Raw genomic sequence first — 14,151 nt, 5'->3', positions numbered from 1 at the left:
GGTGAAACTCTCGGAGTACCTCCTCCCCACAAGATTCTAGCACAAAAAGACAATCCAAATACCTCGCACTCTAGTTAGAATACACATTCAAGCCCTTCTCTACCTTTCCACCAGATATCTTCCCTTAGATAGCCTCTACTTCGTGATCATCCCGTTATGCTTCTATAACTCGGCTTATTAATGTAGATTATGCAATTACAGTGAATAAAACAACAGACTCAACGGACTCACCAAGATGCAAGTCAAACTCGCCAATAGCACCCAACATCTCCCATTCTCGGATGGCAATATTATACTGCTTACAGATTCGTACTCAAGGCGTCGGCTACTATATTGGCCTTCCCCAAATGATAGTGCAACCAAAATTATAATCCTCCATAAACTCTATCTACCTCTTCTGTCTCAAATTCAAATCCTTATGTGAAAACAAATATTTCAAACTCTTGTGATCGGAAAACACATCAAATCTCTCACCATATAAATAATGCCTCCAGATTTTTAAGGCAAAAATCACCGCTGCTAACTCTAGATCATAAGTAGGATAGTTTCTCTCATGTGTTTTCAACTGCTGTGAACTATATGCTACTGATTTCCCCTCTTGCATCAACACATAACTCAAACCTTCTTGAGACGCATCATGATAAACTAAGTAACCCAAACCCCTCTCCGGAATAATTAATACTGGAGCAGTGATAAGTCTAAACCTTAAGCTCTTGAAATGAACTTTCACAAGTCTCACTCCACACAAATTTAACCTGTTCCTCGTCAATCTAGTCAAAGGTTAGGCCAATCTAGAGAAGTCTTTCACAAAACGTCAGTAATACACGACTAAGTCCAAGAATCTTCGAATTTCAAAGTCATTCTTAGGTCGTTCCCAATCTTGCACTGCCTCTATCTTAGAAGAGTCCATAGTCACCTCTTTTTCGGATACCACATGGCCTAAGAACTTAGCTTCTTTTAATCAGAACTCACACTTCCCAAACTTAGCATATAGACAGTGTGCTCTAAGCAATTCAAGTACAATCCGTAAGTGTTCCTCGTGTTCCGTCTCAGAATGAGAGTATATTAAGATGTCATCAACAAAGACAACCACAAAATGGTCTAAGAACTCACAAAAGATCCGATTTATGAAATCCAAAGATGAATCTAGTGCATTAGTTAGCCAAAAAGGTATCACTAAGAACTCATAATGGCCATACCGCATATGAAAGGCCGTTTTCTGAATATCCTCCTCCTTCATCGTCAACTAGTGATAACCTGATCTCAAGTCAATCTTAGAAAAGCAACAAGACCCCTTCAACTGGTCAAACAGATTATCTATATGAGGTAATGGGTACTTGTTCTTAACAGTTACCCGATTCAACTTCCGGTAGTCAATGCGCAGTCACAAAGTGTCATCCTTCTTATTAGCAAAGAGAGTCGGTGCTCTCCAAGGCGATGTACTAGGGGTGAATGAAGCCATTATCTAACAGCTCTTGGAGTTGAATCTTCAACTCATACAACTCGGCTGGTGCAAATCTATGTGGTGCCATAGAAATCAATGTCGTGTCAGGCACTAAGTCAATAGAGAATTCAATGTCTCGATGGGGTGGAAAACTAATAAGATCTTCGGAAAAGATATCCGGGTATTCACAAACTACCCTCGGCAAATTAATTCGGACTAAATCACTCTCACTACCCAAGAAAGTTGCAAGAAGACAACTAAACTCACCCTGACCGTGAGAGTCATATACTGGTGACAAAACTATATTAACTTGGTCCCCCCAAAAAATGAAAATAGTCACCACTTGAAATGCACACTATAACTCTCTAACGGTAACAATCTATAACAGCATGGTACGAAGACAACCAATCCATGCCTAAGATGACATCGAAACCCAACATGTCTAACAATACGAAAGCAAAAGGAAATCGATGACTGACAACCTTTATCTCACAACCGCGGCATCCCTAGTCCAAGATAACCTCAACCTCAACTGGTGAGTCTACCCTGAGCGGAGACGCTAACTGAGCCACCTCTAATCCCAAAATTGATGCAAATGTAGATGAAATGAAGTAATGAGATGCACCAATATCAATCAACACATTGGCAATAAAATTGAACAACAAAAAGTTACCTCTCAACAAGCGATCCCATTCTAACTATCACTCCCTGAACTAGAACTCAGTATAGGAAAAGTGGATATGAGTTGTACTCCCTGGGACTGTTGTGCGGTGGAACCCCTCTGTTTTTTGTTGTCTTAAGTCTCTCTCTAAACCTCCTGACTCCTCTACCTGGAGCCCCTTATCTGTCTGGATCATTGTCTCTAGCTGAGTCACTGCCTCCACAAGGTAACCGTAATCCCTAATCATAGACTCGGCCACCTTGAAAAGGAACTAGGTCCTCAACCTCTTCTCGAACTCAACACAGCAACGTTCTTCCGTCGTCACAAGTTCCAGTGCAAATCTAGAGAGGCTTGTAAAAGCATCCTCAAACTCAGTTACGAGTGTGTTCAGCTGCTTGAACTTCAAGAACTGATCCCTTAACTTCTCTCTAGTAATGGGTGGTTGTCCTAGAAAGTGTTAACAAAGGCCTCCTAAGTCACTCCAATATGCCTTCACGCATATTTCCACCATTGACCCGCATCTCCCTTTACCTGAAAGGATGCCAAGGTCACTCTTAAACCATCATCCGTGATAACAAGCATCTCGAACGTCTTCAGTATCTACTCAAGCCACTCATCTGCCTTCAGTGGCTCTTTCAGATACCCCAAAAACTCATTCGGATTAAACCCAAAAACTCCCTCTTCAAAAAGAATGGCCATGTCTCAGTAACATGGGCTTGGATTTGATTCTCGGCTCTACGAATGTCCATAGATTCCTACAAAGCTCCAGCCATTTCGCGAGCCAAAGCATCCATGGCTTGCTGACCTGCTGCCTCGGCCATATTGGCCTGACCAAATCTCTTCTTTTGCATCAGAATATCATCCAATAATGACACCTCCTACCGCCTAGGCCTACCACGCCTACCACCACCACGTCTACATCCACATCCTGATATCATAATAAAGGTAACACAACAGATTAGAATATTTATAAATGTGTCAAAACTAGTTCACTCACGTCCTAATACAGTGGACAACAAATAATTCACTCCACATAAGCTCCTAATCACATAAACACAAATGAATTTCCTTTCTAGATAGTGACTGTCCCGCGACACTGCCAGAGTTCTAGCTAGAAATAGCAGTGATCTTCTAACAGGACTTCTAAAAACTCGTAGACCCAATCAATATCTAAGAAATTAAATCTCATACTCATTTAATCGCATAAGTATATCATCACATAGCACACCAAGTTTAGTTCTAATATCATCCAACAAGATAACCCATTGTGGTAAAAATCACATCCCACAATCCCAAAGTATTCAAACCCAGTAGCTCTAATACCAAGTTATAACGCCCCGAAATAATAAAAATAACCCATTTCATATTATTCTTTACAAAATGATCAATAACATCATATCTTCTATTTCATTTATAACTTTGATAAACACAAGAGATAACATATGCGATATACATTTATATTTTGAATCTAAAGTATATGACATGGATACATGAAGTTAAAAATAAAAATAAAGTCAGGTAATTATATACCCTAATGGTTCAATCTTTCCAAGTCAATGCTTGGGAATAACAAAATGAGTTTAACTCAATACAACTAAACTCCAAGGCTATACAAAAATAATTATATCAAACTAACAAAATGAAGCCCTTGGCTACAAGTCCTCCTAAGCCATGTCTTTGGTGGAGGCATATCATCAACACCTGAAAGTTGTTTTCCACATAGGGTGAGCCAAAACCTAGTAGAGATACTTTAACACAATATATGAATCTTAACGAAGTCATAAGGTGAATACACATGTATGCTATTTGTCAAACATTTCACATTTTCTATCTCAAAACTATGCAATGTCAGATTATAAATCAATTCATGAAAATAATCCTTTTATAACAGAAAGCAGGGCAGTGGATACAAAACATTAGGAATCTCTAGGTAAGTGTCTGTCAGTAGGCTATACAAGCACTACCAAGGCTATTTTACTGGTACTAACCGGAAGGAACGACACCTAACTGCACAGGATTCTGAACTTTCACAAAGAACTCACAGACCAACATAATAGCCACAAGCATACCCCCTAACCAGATTCACAAAAGTATTCACCCATTTTTCTCAAAATCAATACATTTTGAATGTTTAATATAAAATGATGCTCAATGCAAGATGTATGAGAAATTAGTTTTAATTTAACCTAATTCTCATGTAATTTCTACAACAATCAAAGTTATCCACTGATAGCCCAAACAGATATTTTTACTTGATAGATAATTTCTAATCAAAATATATAATTCCATAATTTTAAAATGGGATTGATATTACATATCTGACTTCACCATCATCATCAACATAACATTGTTCCAATCTTACAAAACCCAACATCTTTTCCTTTACTCCCATCAACCAAATAACAATGATTCTCAAACAAAATTTTCTTTGTTCTTTGTTCTTTAAAATCTCATTTACGAAGTAAGTTTCCAAAAATCCAACACAACCCAACAATATATACACTCCCATAACCTTTCTCAGGCATTTATTTGAAAAACCACTCTTTTACTTTTCAAAATCAAAACCTTGATTTAACCAAAAACCCCCAAATCACTAACCATTTTCAAAGAGCAAATAACTAAGCTAATAACCATATTAAGTCTTTGTTTGGGAAGAGCTAAAATAGCCTGACTTTTTAGCTTTTTAACTATTTTAGCCTGAGTTTTTTAGCCTCGTTTGGTTTCTGTTTTTGGCTTTTTGACTTTTCTGAGAAAAAAATGTAATAATTATGGTTTCGATGTGACATTTTGTCTTATTGGCTTATGTAGCCAATTTTGTCTTTTGTGTTTTTTGGCCAAAAAGCCAAAACCAAACATAGCTTAAGGGTTGAAGAAATTCATTGCTCAAAGTAAAAGACAAGAGAGAGCAAAGGTAAAAACTTGGCGGAGCTAAAAATAGTAACTCCTTCGATTAAAACGAAGCTCTCAACGTGCTCTACCATTTTCTCAAAAGGGCTATTGTGAAGAAATCAAAAGATTACGAGTATTTAGACCTAGAATGTAAGAACTAGAGAGAGAGAGAGAGTGTGTGTGTGTGTGTGTGTGTGTGTGAAGATTTAGGGTTTTTAGAGAGAGAAATGTAAAAAATGACCCAAAATGCCTGTCCCTCAGACTGATATATGCACAAACTGCGCGAGCTTGTGATAACCTGATTCCATAATATGCTTTCATTCTCTAATTATCCATGTGATTATATGTTTGATATGAAATTGCATGCTTAATTGTGTGAATGGTATAATTTTGAATTTTTATCTATTGAGTGCAGGAAAATCTGTGAAATTAGAGCTTTGAGCTGAAAATTGAAGGTCTTAAAGATGTCAAGAACCAAAACTGACTTGGCATTTGTGATCAGCATGCTTTTTAAGGCCTAATATGAAGTTTTGTAAAAATTTGATTTGTAATGAATTAAATGCATTTAATTAAGCTAAAAAGTTGAATTATGACTAATTAATATATGCTTTTAACTTAACTTAAGATAGATATAGATGAAGCCTTAGAGAACTTAGAGTTAGACTAAAAAATATCTTGTTGAGAGTTCTAGAGAGTGAGAGCAAGAACAAAATAGAGAAGATCACGTCAAGGCCTGGAAGCTTGGGGATTTGAAGGAAAAATTCAAGGAATTAGCTCAAGGTAAGTTCAAAAATTAGCTCAAACTCTTTAAATATCTTTTCGCTTGTTTAAAATCAAGTCTTGAAATGGACATTTCACACCTAAAAGAGTTAGGGTTTTGGAATTAAGAGCTTAATTGAATTATAGTTATGGAATGGACCTTGAATCCCTTGGATTTGTTTGATTTAAGATTGTATATCTTTCTCATTGCTTGTTTTGAGGTTACTTGTGAAAACTTGAACCCTAATCTTTAGCATTTGCAAGATTTTAACTCAAGAATTATATACTTAATGAAAACGTAAGTGAATTTGAAAGAAAATGAAGAAATTCATCAATTTGTGAAAGCTAGGGGTTTGATTTTGGAATTTAAGTAAGATCTGATTCAATTGAGTTTGAAATACACTTTAATCATGTATATATGTCATTTTTTTTGAAATGGATTTGTATGAATTGGGGCTTGAATATGAGTTTAAAAGCTTAAGGTTCAGACAATTTTCGGACTGCCCAGAAAAGCCCAGAACTGCATGTGTAGGGCTCACAACTGTGCGTGCGGAAAACAAGGCAAATCATAGCATCACTTCTGAAATAAATGCACGTGTTGTAAAGGATTTCCGCACGTGCGGAAAACAGGGTGAAAAATCGTCAATCTCTGCTAACGTGTCCGACCCTCTAAAATTGTGTGCAAGCATGTTTAGACCCTCTAGAATGTTTAAAGATAAACAAAAAAATAAATGAATCGTAAACGAGTAAATAAAGGAAAAGACTAAGAATGAATGAATTGTTTACCGAATTTGTATCTATGTTATGATGTGTAGGTCGCCTGCCAGAAGGACCATTGCAAGGCCAATATCACTGTGAGTAATAGTATTGTAAATATATGCTTTAAAGTACTTATTCTCCTCCTTAACGGATATGCCATCTGTAACTTGTGTTTTGTTCAAAATGAATGAGCTTCATGAATGTGATATGATATATGCAATGTGGACCCAAGGTCATTCTACTATACTATGATATGTTTGGGCCCGAGGCCATTTTGTTTTGATATGATTTGCTTGGACCTAAGGTCGTTCTGATCAGCTGATAATGTAATTGGCCTGAGGCCATTCTAATATTGTAATGGGCCTGAGGTCGTTCTATTTAATGGGCCAAAGGCCGTTCTGTACGATGTTGGGGTCAAGACCCTTCTGCAATGTGAATACAGATATTTTATGAAAGCTATATCTTGGAAAGATCTGCTTCAATTACTATAGTCTTGTAAAGCTTATGCTTATTCATTCAAATCTCTTTACTTTAGTGTTACTCATTGAGCTTTGCTCACTCCGTATATATGTATGTATATGTAGGTGACCAGCAGCATGGAGACCAACCGTAGGGTCTGCACTAGGAGTTATTTTTTTAACCGATTGGTCAAGTCTCCAAGATGGAGCCTCTGTCTTTTGTCTTTTGACTCACTTTTGATACGATTTTTGTGTTAGCTTTGCTATGATGGTCTTGGCTTATGTAAACTATATGTACAAGGAACTTCTTTGATACATAAAGTTTTGCATGGACATGTAAATGTGTGTGATGCACTATAATTTAAGCAATTTATATATTTTTTGATCATGTTAGCACAATTCAATGGACTTCTTTGTATGTGATATGCTTTCACTTATGACCCCATTATTGTATTTATTCTGTATTATTGTTTGAGGCTGTAAGTAATCAAGTGATTACTGGTCGGTTATGATCCTAATCCATAGGGGCGGTTTTGAGTCGTGATAGAGTGCAAGACACAATAAGTGACACCGCTTGAGCACACAATGACCCCCTCCCAGAAGTTCAAACCTGCAAAAAATTGTTCGAGTGCAAGAAATACCACTCGAGCGAAGATACCACACTTCTAGTAGTTTTGCAAACTGTAAAAGACCGCTCGAGCGCAAGAAAGACCGCTCGACCAAACAGGCAAAAAACTGGGCAAAAACTCTTTGAAAAACTAATTTCTCAACCTGTTTCAAACGCAATCACAATTCCTAAACAACCAAACTCAACTAATACTAAGATGAAAATGAGATGAACAACAATTAAGGATATGGATTCTCATATTCAAAAGTAAGAAATAGGTTGGGTCTAAACCAGAACCGTTATAAATTTTAAGTATAAAAATTGAAAAATGCTATACACCAAGAATTTGTAGTCTAAAAATCATCCAAAAAGTAAAATATATTGTGTAAAAAATTTTTAATATAATATGGCTCACATCCAAAATGAATGTGATCTATTGATTTAGTTTTCTAAGTAATTGGTAATTTTCTCAATTTGTAATATATGGGAGATTCTACAATACAAATTCGTATATCAGAGGTAAGTTATGACATTTTATGATATTGATATTACTTCGCGTTATAATTAAACTGCTTTCAATCATTCAAAGGAACAATAATCATAACCACACACGATTTGAGACATAAATATGATTTTCCAATCATAATTAAAATAATAACCACAATATATTATAATTAAGCCACAACAAACACTATGGATAATAATTAAGTTACAACCAACACGTTATAACTAGAGAAAAATTAAATTAAAGTCTCGTTTGAGAACTATGTATTTTAGCTAAAAGGTCGTTATAAGTTGCCACATCACTTTTTTTATTTTTCTTTACATCTTTTCGTAAAAAGTCAAAAAATTACTAAAATAGTCTGTTCCCAAACAAAATCTCAGTGTATATTTAAAAAATAATTACAGATCAATAAAAAAATTATAAATATTAATAACTAAATTCTTAAAATTTTCCATCAACTTATAATAATTTTGTGGGAATACCATTGGGTGGCAATTTTCCGTTATAACTAAAGGCCACTAAATTCATAATTAAAGATATTTTTGTTGATAATTAATAGTACAATGCTCTACATAATTTTTTACGATGTGATTGATAAATTCACCGGTCAGTAATTGGAAAAAATATTGAGATTACAATTTAAGTTCAACAAATTTTTCCTAGTGACATTGTAAGTTATATATCAAATTTTAATTTTTTATCATATCATGTAAAATAAATAAATAAATAAATCATGGAACACCATGTCACTAAAAAAAATTATAAATAATTAAAAAAAATAAAGCATAAAGCATATAAAAAAAAGAATAAAGAAGTCCGCGTCCAATGATTAACAGTTGCCTAGCTGTGAATCCGTAAGAAACTAAGCAAGCAAGAAAAGAGAGAGAGAGAGAGAGAGAGAGAGAGAGAGAGAGAGAGAGAGAGAATGACCATGGCTGATGATGTGCCTATTTTAATTTTACTTCAGAAATTACAATCTGTTCTTGTAGTTCTTGCCGAAGGAAGATTTATCTTTCCAGGACTAGCAAATCGCGTGGACGTTGCCTTGTGTTAGGTTTTTATTCTTGGCAATCCCGTTTGACAAAACTCCTTTCAGTTGTAATTTTATTCGCTCTTGTATTTCAGTGAGGATATGAGTTTTAGATGCGAATCCAACCCGAATTGTGCCTTGCAAAGAAGTTTGTGATGTTAATACTTTCAAGATTGCCACTTCGCTGATTATGACAGGAATCAAGCTGCCTGGTCAGCTCGTGGGGGTCCAGGGGGCAGCACCCCTTGGCGGGTTTGGGGCAGCGCCCTGACGGGGTCGAGGGCAGCGCCCCCGAAACAAAATGCAAAATTGCATTCGAAGTTGCATGTCCGCCCTTGCTCACTCAAGCAAAGGCTGCGTCTGGCAAAAAAACCTAAGAAGGATGAATGTACGCTCGAGCAAAGGTTGTGTGGCTCGAGCGAAGCCACTTATGGAAAAACACGCGAGATTAGTTCCTCGCTCGAGCGAGAGAACCTTCGCTCGAGCGAGCTTCACAGTCCCAGATTTCTATAAGTACATGTTTCTGTCAGATTTTAGGATTACTTTTTCAGATCTTCTTTTTGGATATTAAGGTTTATATCTGGGGATATGTTGCTAGTTTTCTTTGATGTTTAATTGAGTATTCAACTCATGGGTTAAGAAGAATACATCAAAGGTTTGTTTGTTCATTCTATACAAAAGAGAGAGTTGTTCTTCGGTGGATTCTGAAGAATTTGAGTCTGAAGCTTTGGTGGATTCTGGAGTGGCTCATCGTCAAGACAATTCCGAAGTGAAGACGGGGTTGGAAGAGACACATAGGGGTTGGTTCAATTCGGGCGTGGATTCGCTAGGTAATTGAGAGTATACCTGTGCAATTCCTTTATATCTTCTTAGTGGATTGTTTTGTGGCTGTTGCCCGTGATTTTTTTATCACAATTGGAGGTGCTCCAATTGTGATTTTTTCACGTAAAATCATTGTGTCGATTTGTCTTGATTGTTTGATTGGGATTGTTATATACTGCTTAAAATTGATACATAATCACAAATCAACATCTAGGGGATTTCTAGATTTTTCACCTTGAAAGAACTCAAACATATTTTGATCTTCCTCCATGCCGAAAACAACAATACCACTAGCTTCGATGAGTCTCGGCTTCGTCTTGGCCTTGGCTTCTTCACACTCTTTACTCTGCAGAATATATCATCGAATCTTTCCTCCTCAACACCCAACAAAGGAGACCATGGATCCAAATCCGATTCACCTACAAAATGAATAAAATTGTACGAAGCTTCAGAGATGTATCCACTTAATTATTTCCACATCAACATTGACCGGCAACACAAACAGACCAATACAATATCCTTGATTATAAGAAATTTAATCAAACATTCGCAACACATGAAAAAATGCAGCACGATGTACTTGTTGGACGTGGAGATGTCGAGAAGGAGTTAATAGCTTAATTGACCGACAACGAGGAGGAGAAAAGCCTCTGTGTGATTTCTCTGGTGAGCGAAGAAGCGCTTGGAAAGACGGCACTGGCAAGGAATGTCTACAACAGAGTAGACATTTAGTAGCATTTCCAGTGTCGTGCATGGCTCCACGTCGCCAAAGATTTCACATACAAGGATCTGTTGCTTGCAATAATCAAACAGATTCCAATATGTGGCGTATTGGCTGACGCGGAGCTTATGAGTGAGCACCAACAGTTGGCTTTGCTTTTCTAGATTTTAATGGAGCTCAGGTTTTTAATAGTATTGGATGGTATCTGCACCAATCATGTCTAGATCATGTTAGCACTCCCTTCGCTGTTGTCGCGAATGCAAGCAGAGTCATCCTCACTACGCGCGACTCTAAGCTTGCATCTGAGGTTGACCCGTAGGGTCACCCATTGAAACTCATGAGCTTATTTGGTGAGGAGAGTTGGGAATTGTTCTTGAAGGTGGTAAATGGGGCAAATCATGATAATTTGAACAATTTCAAGGTAGGAATTGTGAGAATATGTTGCGGTTTGCCTCCAGCAATTGTCATGCTTGGAGGATTGTTTTCGAGCATACAACCGAATGATGAGTGGTCCGGTGTAATTGATCATCTTTCACAGTACTTGGGGGATGATGATCAATCAGTTGATCTCTTGACTATCGTAGCTTTAAGCTATCATGAGCTACTGTATGTGTTAAAGCCGTGTTTCCTTTATTTGACCCTCTTCCCTAAAGCGTATGAGATTCCTATGCAGAGGTTGTTGCAGTTGTGGATTGCCGAGGGATTTATTCAAATATCAACTACTACTGCGACTAGTGTCCTTGAACTTAAAGTTCTGGCCAAGGCATATTTGGAAGAACTAGTATCGAGAAACATGATTGAAATAGCCACATGGAAAGAAGACGGAAGCCCCAAAACATGTCAAATGTCGAGCTTTCTTTACAATGTCTTCTTGCCAAAAGCCGACGATATAGGATTTCTTCAAATCCACCATTGTAATTCACATGTACATGAGTCTAATCAGATTATTCGGAGGCTTGCAGATCATTATGTTGGGGTCAAGTCTACTTTGGAGTCTCATACTCAACATCTATGCTCGTATGTTTCATTCGAAGCCCAAAAACAAGGTACATCTAATAGAGAAGTCGGTACATTGCTTAACACAATAATTAGTAAGAGGAGATCTAGAGGTATTTTCCTGATGAAAGTGCTTGATCTAGAGGGTGTCTACAAACCTTTGCTACCCGAGAAACTTGACTAATACTTACAGAACCTAAGGTCCATAGGCTTGCGATGGACCGGTCTAGAATCTTGTCCGGAATCAATTGGGGATCTACCATGCTTGGAGACTTTAGATTTGAAGTATACTAATATAACCACTTTGCTGGGTTCCATTTGGAAGGCATAGAACCTTCGACATCTCTTTATGAACGAGGTGTCAATTGCGAAGCCATCATCAAAAGAGTCTTCACCGACAAACCTTCAAACCATAATGGGGCTCCTGCTTGGTGCTAAGGACCCTTATGAATACGGTTTAGACTAGTTCACCAGCCTTCGAAAATTGGGATTGTCATGCCATCCAAAATCAGCAGAGAAAACAGCCAAGTGCATATCAGGACTTGACAAACTCCAAACCTTAAGATTGAGATCAAAAGATCGATTTGGTCAACCTTTAGACCTCAAGTTGAGTCCTTTGAAGGACCATCAGTCTCTTTCGAACTTATATTTGTTTGGAGTGATAAAGGATGGGATTAAATACCTTCCCCTGAATCTCAAAGTCCTAACATTGTCAATGTCAAAACTCATAGAAGATCCAATGCCGGTGATAGGGAAGCTGCTGCCTCAACTGAACGTCCTCAAGATTCTTGCTTTCTCTTATCTAGGGTCGGAAATGAGATGTGTTTAAGGGAACTTCCCTAAACTCCGCGTCTTGAAATTGTGGATGCTAGAAAACCTAGTTCAGTGGACATTGGAGGGAGGTGGCATGCCCCAACTTGCGGAGTTAGAAATTAGAGGTTGCAAAAAATTGACGAAGTTGGATGGATTAGAGCACCTGCCTGCCCTGAAGGAATTACCTTTAACAAACATGTCGCCGAATTTTGTTGCAGATGTTAAAAAAAGGTTGGGAAGAAACATTTTACTCAGCAATGAGTGGGAGCCTTCGTCCCTCGCATGTAAGTTTTTTTCATTTGTAATATACTGTTTATCATTTTTTTTTTTAATGAACCAAAAGTGAGCAAATCACTAAGGATCTTCTAATTATATTAATGTTTTTAATGAAGGATTAATGCTCGTGGATACTGGAGACTGGAATAAAATGCAGTTTTAATTTGGAGTCAAGACTTTCAATGACTTCAAAGAGTTTATTGTAGACTGTAGACGCGCCCGTGGGCCTCATGCTACAGTTCGGACTCGATTTGTGTCACGGTTCTAAGTCTGAACCAAAGAGTCCAAATCTGGCAGATCGTTTTGAGAAACAGATTTTTGAAAAAGTAGTGCCAAACATGGACTGCTTTGCCAGATACAGAGTCGCCACCTAAATATTTTAAAATGGGGAAATTTAGGAAACCCTGACTCGGTGCCGAAGGCCACATGTCCGTCATCACCGGAGTTGTCTCGGCTCGGGAGCTTGGGTACGATCGGGAAAGGTCAGCTATGAGCACCCCCTCTCGACCGGTCCGAAGACCGGCCTCTACTAACCGTGATATCCAGTTTTGAAAACCTTATGTGTTCTTATTCCAATTATTAGCCTAGCATTACTATGTTATGCGCGCGGCAAACAAGTATAGACCGAATCGCCCAAATTGGAAATAAAACATTTTATGTTCGTTTTGAAAATGGTTTGCTACTCGTAAGTAGGCTAAAATGCAGGTTTTGCCACCTTCAAGTGGGCTTTTGGAAAAGATGGTTTTGCCACTATATAGTGGGCTTAAAAATCGCAGTTTTCACGCATTATCCCAATTTAAGCAATTTGACCTCCACCCACAGGCATTCAAGCAGTTTATCTCATGTAAGCACTTAGCCGCATGGCAAGCATACTGTCATGGCAACACTCACACGCATGCTGGATGCTAAAGCAAAAATACTTACATCGTACTCCGTGCCAAAACAGTAAACTAGTTAGCAAACATGCATGTCCTAGTTCATGTTAAAAGTGGCTAATGCATCACATGCAAGATGCGATCTAGGCAGGCTCGGCTAGCCCTAAACATGGTATGTGAAAATGCACAATTATCACATATTCGGTTTAGAATTTGAAATACAAATGCGGTTAGCGTGATGTACCGAGCCTAATGTATGCAATACAAATGCATGGATGCACGCATGCATAGCATATGGTATGCTAATTTCAAAAAATGCCCTAATCTACCACCATAAGCGGGTAAATAAAAGGGAAGAAAGAAATGGGGATTGGAAGACATACACACCACCCACACACACTTATTACAGATTTGCCCTCACTCGGAGGGCCCAAATAAATATTACAGTCCCAAAATAATAAACAAATAAAATTATTACAAGATTTCTAATTTAATTTAAAAAAAGATGGCAAAGGAAAGAAGAGGGCAGCCGCAGC

The 14,151-nt window shown here is 37.7% G+C and overlaps 1 pseudogene; it reads left to right on the top strand.

Moving 5' to 3' along the window:
- The first annotated feature begins 10,992 nt into the window (after window positions 1–10,992).
- On the top strand, window positions 10,993–12,480 carry LOC145821469 (disease resistance protein RPP13-like; annotated as a pseudogene).
- Window positions 12,481–14,151: the final 1,671 nt, after the last annotated feature.

This window comes from Camellia sinensis, chromosome 3, assembly GCF_055761805.1.
Source record: "Camellia sinensis isolate YWXY chromosome 3, ASM5576180v1, whole genome shotgun sequence".
In the NCBI taxonomy this organism is placed as follows: domain Eukaryota; kingdom Viridiplantae; phylum Streptophyta; class Magnoliopsida; order Ericales; family Theaceae; genus Camellia; species Camellia sinensis.
Note: the sequence above shows the minus strand (reverse complement) of the source record. Positions and strands in the feature narration are given on the sequence as shown.